Source organism: Neoarius graeffei, chromosome 12 (genome assembly GCF_027579695.1).
Source record: "Neoarius graeffei isolate fNeoGra1 chromosome 12, fNeoGra1.pri, whole genome shotgun sequence".
Taxonomy (NCBI): Eukaryota; Metazoa; Chordata; class Actinopteri; order Siluriformes; family Ariidae; genus Neoarius; species Neoarius graeffei.
In genome coordinates, this window is record NC_083580.1 from 46069456 (window position 1) to 46075002 (window position 5547).

Sequence of the window (5547 nt, forward strand, 5' to 3'; positions counted from 1 at the left end):
TATATACACTGTCTCAGGCTGGAGCTTCACTGGATGTGGTGCGCTACGCTTAGTCAAGTTGAGTCAAAATACATGAAGTTGAAAAATAATGGGCTATTTTTAGAATGTTCTCTGTGCTGCCTTTTCTGGTGTAGCTAATTCCATTGATTATAGTTAAGTCGTTGACTTAATGCATCCATTGTAGTCCCAGCCGCAGACACAAGTTGCCAACAAGTAATTGCAGAATATATATATATATATATATATATATATATATATATATATATATATATATATATATATATATATAATATTCTGCAACAGACCATTCTTTTGTTACACATTTGTTTTGCTTTCCTGCTCGATTGAATGCAATGCTACTGTCATGTTTGTCTCACACATTCTTACCTCATCCCCAGTTTTAATCCTGTGTGTATTTTTGTCAAGTGCAAGTATGGTTGTAAACTGAAACACTGTGCTTAAATGTATGTTGTTGTTGTAATGTTGTATTTAAATTTTCCCCGCTTTTCATTGCAACAGGTACACATTGTTTGCATGGTATTGCATTGCAGCCAATGAGTTCAAAGAGGTTGGCCAAACAGATCTACACAAAGGAATGGAAGAGGGCGCGGCGAGAGGTGTTGAATGTGCGAGCACTGGTGCGTGCCCAGCTGGATGCAGGAGATGCAGCAAACAGGGCAGAGGAGTCTGCGTGAGATGCAGCAAGCAGGGAAGAGCAGGCTGTGCGAGATGCAGCAAGGACAGGCCAGGCTCTGCAAGAAGCAGAGCAACAACATAATGGACCTCAACACATGCCAGAGATACAACCGGCGGAGATTGAAGAACAGCCTGAGTTCATGGCAGAGCCAACAAGTTCGTTCAGCAGCTTGGAGCAGGACAGCAGCAGTCCCTCAACCCATGTCAGTCCAGCACCCAGCCGTCGGACATTGGAAGAGTCATACATTGAGGAACAAACATCATCCGACCCAGTTGAGGGTACATTTGCTTTGAATTTTATATTTACTATCTGATTACAAGTTCTTAACCAAGAAAGCAAACACTAACAATTTTCTTTTCAAGAACTTCAGGAATGACCCATGGCGAAGAGGAGGGGGCTTCAGGCATGGCTGCTGTAATAAGGCGTAAGTACTTCATACACACTAAGTTGGTGTTCACACAGGAAAAGTGTATTGGGTATAAAACTAAAATGAATTTCATCTCAATTCTACCTGTAGTCCTGGAGGAACGAAAGAGGCTCCTATTGAGGACGACGGATGACACAAAAAGAAGTAAGTACTATATACACACATTTTCACATATGACAAGTATATTATGTTCAAAAACTAAAATGAATTCTATCACAAATGTACCTAGCCATGGAAGAGCACATGGGGCGAATGACTAGGAGAATGGAGGCTATGGAGAGGAGGATGGAGGCTATGGAGAGGAAGTCAGAGACATTGGAGGCTGCTGTGGTCTCGAACCCGCCTCAGCCTCCTCTGCAGGAAGATGTGCTGTTGGGCCTATGCAGCACAGTGGAGGAGCTGGAGGAGCTAGACAGGAGTCTGGCTCAACCAGAAAGAAGGAACCAAATGGTAATTAATTGAACATAATTATATATGAAATAAATTGTCATTGGTAATGTATTGATTTGGCAAATGAAAGTAGACCACATAAGCTCTCCAAATTCATTTTCATTGTATACTTATGTTTTTCTTGTTTTTTTTTTTTTTTTTGTAGAAACGTTTCCTTGAAATCCTGGGAGGGGCGAATCCGGGGGCAGCCATTCGTCGCATTCTACGCCAGGTGGCTACCAATGTCCTGGCGCAGTACAGCCTGAGGGGGAGGAGAGCAAAAAAGCCTTTCTAGAACTTAACCCTTTGCAAAATTATAACGGGTAAGTGTTCATACATTTTTAAAATCAGTGTTATGCCAAGTTTGACTGAGATTTAAATGTGTAACTTTTTTTTTTTTACTTCTATTTGTAGAGGCCTGCATGCAGAACTTCCCTGGCAAGAAGGTAGCTGATATTGAGGAGTGCATTGGGCATGCACTGAAGTTTGCACCACACAGACGGTAAATTAAACTTAAGTCTTTTATCAATCGCTGAATATTCACAATAATTAAATGAAATGTTGGCACTAAGTTGGTGTTAAACATTTTGTTTCTTATTCTTTTTAGGTCAGCTGGTCCTCAAGATTGAAGACGTACACCAACTTCTATGCACATGCACCCGTTTTTGGCATTTCTAAAATTTTTCTTATTTTTTGCCTTTATTGTATTTTATTAAGAAATAGTTTTCATAATTGTCTATAGTTGTCAGATGTTTTATAATGTATAATAATGTTGCACTGTGTTGCTGATGTCCTTACCAATGTTGTATTCTTGATATTTTTTTCTATTAAACTTTCTAGTCCTGCAACATTTTCCTGGTCATTCATCACTGCTTATATGTTCTGAAGTAAATAGTTGTCATGCAACCAAAACTTTTACAATGAATTACATACTACAGAAATATGACAACATTATGGTGAGGGAAAGAACATTGGGGGAACACTGAGGGAACCAAACATGTAACCAACGAGGTTACTAGAATGTTGTAGGGGAACCTTGTGGGAACCAACACATAATAAACAAGGTTGGGGGAACATCAGGAGCACGTCTAGGGAACCAAACATGTAACCAACAAGGTTATGGGAACGATATGGAAACGTTGAGGGAACAAACATGACATGAACAAGGATAAAGGGACGGTGTGAGAACGGTGAGGGAACCAAATGGGAACCACATGAGTAACGTTCTGGGAACCAAAATTAAACTTTCCTGCCAACCAAGTGACAACCTAAACAGAACCAAAAATGACTTTCAGGGAACGTAGCCGGAACCAAACTGGAACCAAAGGCTCGTGTTCCAGGAACGTTCTGGGAACCAAAAATTGTTAGTAGGGAATGAGATGAGATGTTATTTGTTCAGCCAGTAATAAGCATAAGAAAAATATATAGAGAAAATATCTATAGTTCTATATGTAGCAAAAATGTATCTATAGTTCATAATCATTCGCATTTGAGAAGGGGGGTATAATTCTCATAAGGCCTTGGAGGCCAGTCTGGGAGCTCCTCAGGATCTATCTTCACCATCTGGTAACTTCTCATGATGGCATGAATCATCTTCATCATCATATCTCTCAAGCATCATCAGATGAAGAAACACTGATAGGTGCTGTTAGGGGGTGACACTTCACTATTCTTGATGTACAGTGGTGCTTGAAGGTTTGTGAACCCTTTTGAATTTTCTAAATATCTGCATAAATATGACCTAAAACATCAGATTTTCACACAAGTCAAAAAAATTAGATAAAGAGAACCCAGTTAAACAAATGAGACAAAAATATTATACTTGGTCATTTATTTATTGAGGAAAATGATCCAGTATTACGTATCTGTGAGTAGCAAAATTATGTGAACTTTTGCTTTCAGTATCTGGTGTGACCCCCTTGTGCAGCAATAATTGCAACTAAAATTTCTGGTAACTGTTGATCAGTCCTGCACACCAGCTTGGAGGAATTTTAGCCCATTCCTCCGTACAGAACAGCTTCAACTCTGGGATGTTGGTAGGTTTCCTCACATGAACTGCTCGCTTCAGGTCCTTCCACAACATTTCAATTGGATTAAGGTCAGGACATTCACTTGGCCATTCCAAAACATTAACTTTATTCTTCTTTAACCATTTTTTGGTAAAACTACTTGTGTGCTTAGGGTCATTGTCTTGCTGCATGACCCACCTTCTCTTGAGATTCAGTTCATGGACAGATGTCCTGACATTTTGCATTAGAATTTACTGGTATAATTCAGAATTCATTGTTCCATCAATGAAGCAACCATCCTGGCCCAGATGCAGCAAAACAGGCCCAAACCATGATACTACCACCACCATGTTTCACAGATGGGATAAGGTTCTTATGCAGTGTTTTCCTTTCTCCAAACATAACACTTCTCATTTAAACCAAAAAGTTCTATTTTGGTCTCATATGTCCACAAGACATTTTTCCAATAGCCTTCTGGGTTGTTAGCAAACTGCAGATGAGCAGCACTGTTCTTTTTGGAGAGCAGTGGCTTTCTACTTGCAACTCTGCCATGCACACCATTGTTGTTCAGTGTTCTCCTGATGGTGGACTCACAAACATTAACATTAGCCAATGTGAGAGAGGTCTTCAGTTGCTTAGAAGTTACCCTGGGGTCCTTTATGACCTCGCTGACTATTACATGCATTGCTCTTGGAGTGATCTTTGTTGGTCGACAACTCCTGAGGAGGGTAACAATGGTCTTGAATTTCCTCCATTTGTACACAATCTGTCTGACTGTGGATTGGTGGAGACTAAACTCTTTAGAGATGGTTTTGTAATCTTTTCCAGCCTGATGAGTATCAACAATGCTTTTTCTGAGGTCCTCAGAAATCTCCTTTATTCATGCCGTGATACACTTCCACAAGCATGTGTTGTGAAGATCAGACTTTGAGAGATCCCTGTTCTTTAATAAAACAGGGTGCCTACTCACACCTGATTGTCATCCCATTGATTGAAAACACCTGGCTCTAATTTCACCTTCAAATTAACTGCTAATCCTAGAGGTTCACATACTTTTGCCACTCACAGGTATGTAATACTGGATAAATAAATGACCAAGTATAATATTTTTTGTCTCATTTGTTTAACTGGGTTCTCTTTATCTATTTTAAGGCCTTGTATGAAAATCTGATGATGTTTTAGGTCATATTTATGCAGTAATATAGAAAATTTTAAAGTGTTCACAAACTTTCAAGCACCACTGTATTTTAGTACTCCGAGTGCAGGCATGTCCTTTCACACTTCCCACCTCACCGAAACTCTGTGACACCCCACTATCTTCACCTACTCACTGCTCCCTTTCCTCTTTGTCTCTGATGGTTCCTCTTCGTCCTCCTCTGTTCCTCCTGGAAATGGTGCATGCAATATGAGGCTGGAAGTGCATCTTTCACCTACTTGTGAGTGATAGAGAGAGCAGAGAAAAGATCCATGCAATAACACAACATTTCATCTTCACACAACACAGTTAGGGCTTATGGTTTAGGCCCTGAGCCCATGCCAGTATTGGGTGGCCTGCCAAACAGAATTTCAAAGGGCCTGAGATTGTTTTTTGCTCGTACATGCATTCTTATATGAAACAGCACAATAGGGAGGGCCTTTACCTAATTCAGGTTCATATCTTCACAGCATTTGGCCAATTTCTTCTTCAGTGTACCATTCTCTCTCTCTACTGCACCGGCACTTGCTGGGTGATAGGCACAGTGGTGTAATATTCTTTTTCACAAATGTTTGGAGAGAAAATTGAAAACCCCTTTGTGAACCAATACTTAGCCATAGTTCATCATTCCCCCTTTTGATACATGGTCCTGCCCAAGGGGAGTCAAGGGGATCTGCCAATATCCCTTCATTAAATCCAACGTCAAATTAAAGCCGCTAGCGGCCTTGACGGGCCCTCGCATGTGTGGTTCCGCAACCCAGGACATCTCACCACCCAACAAAACAGTTAC

General features: G+C 40.5%; 1 long non-coding RNA gene across 1 annotated transcript; it reads left to right on the forward strand.

Annotated features, from left to right (window-relative positions):
• Positions 1-1789: 1789 nt before the first annotated feature.
• On the forward strand, positions 1790-2354 carry LOC132894917 (uncharacterized). The gene is made up of 3 exons (XR_009655692.1): positions 1790-1876; positions 1968-2055; positions 2161-2354. It is a non-coding gene; the product is annotated as an uncharacterized LOC132894917 (long non-coding RNA).
• The last annotated feature ends 3193 nt before the right edge of the window (positions 2355-5547 follow it).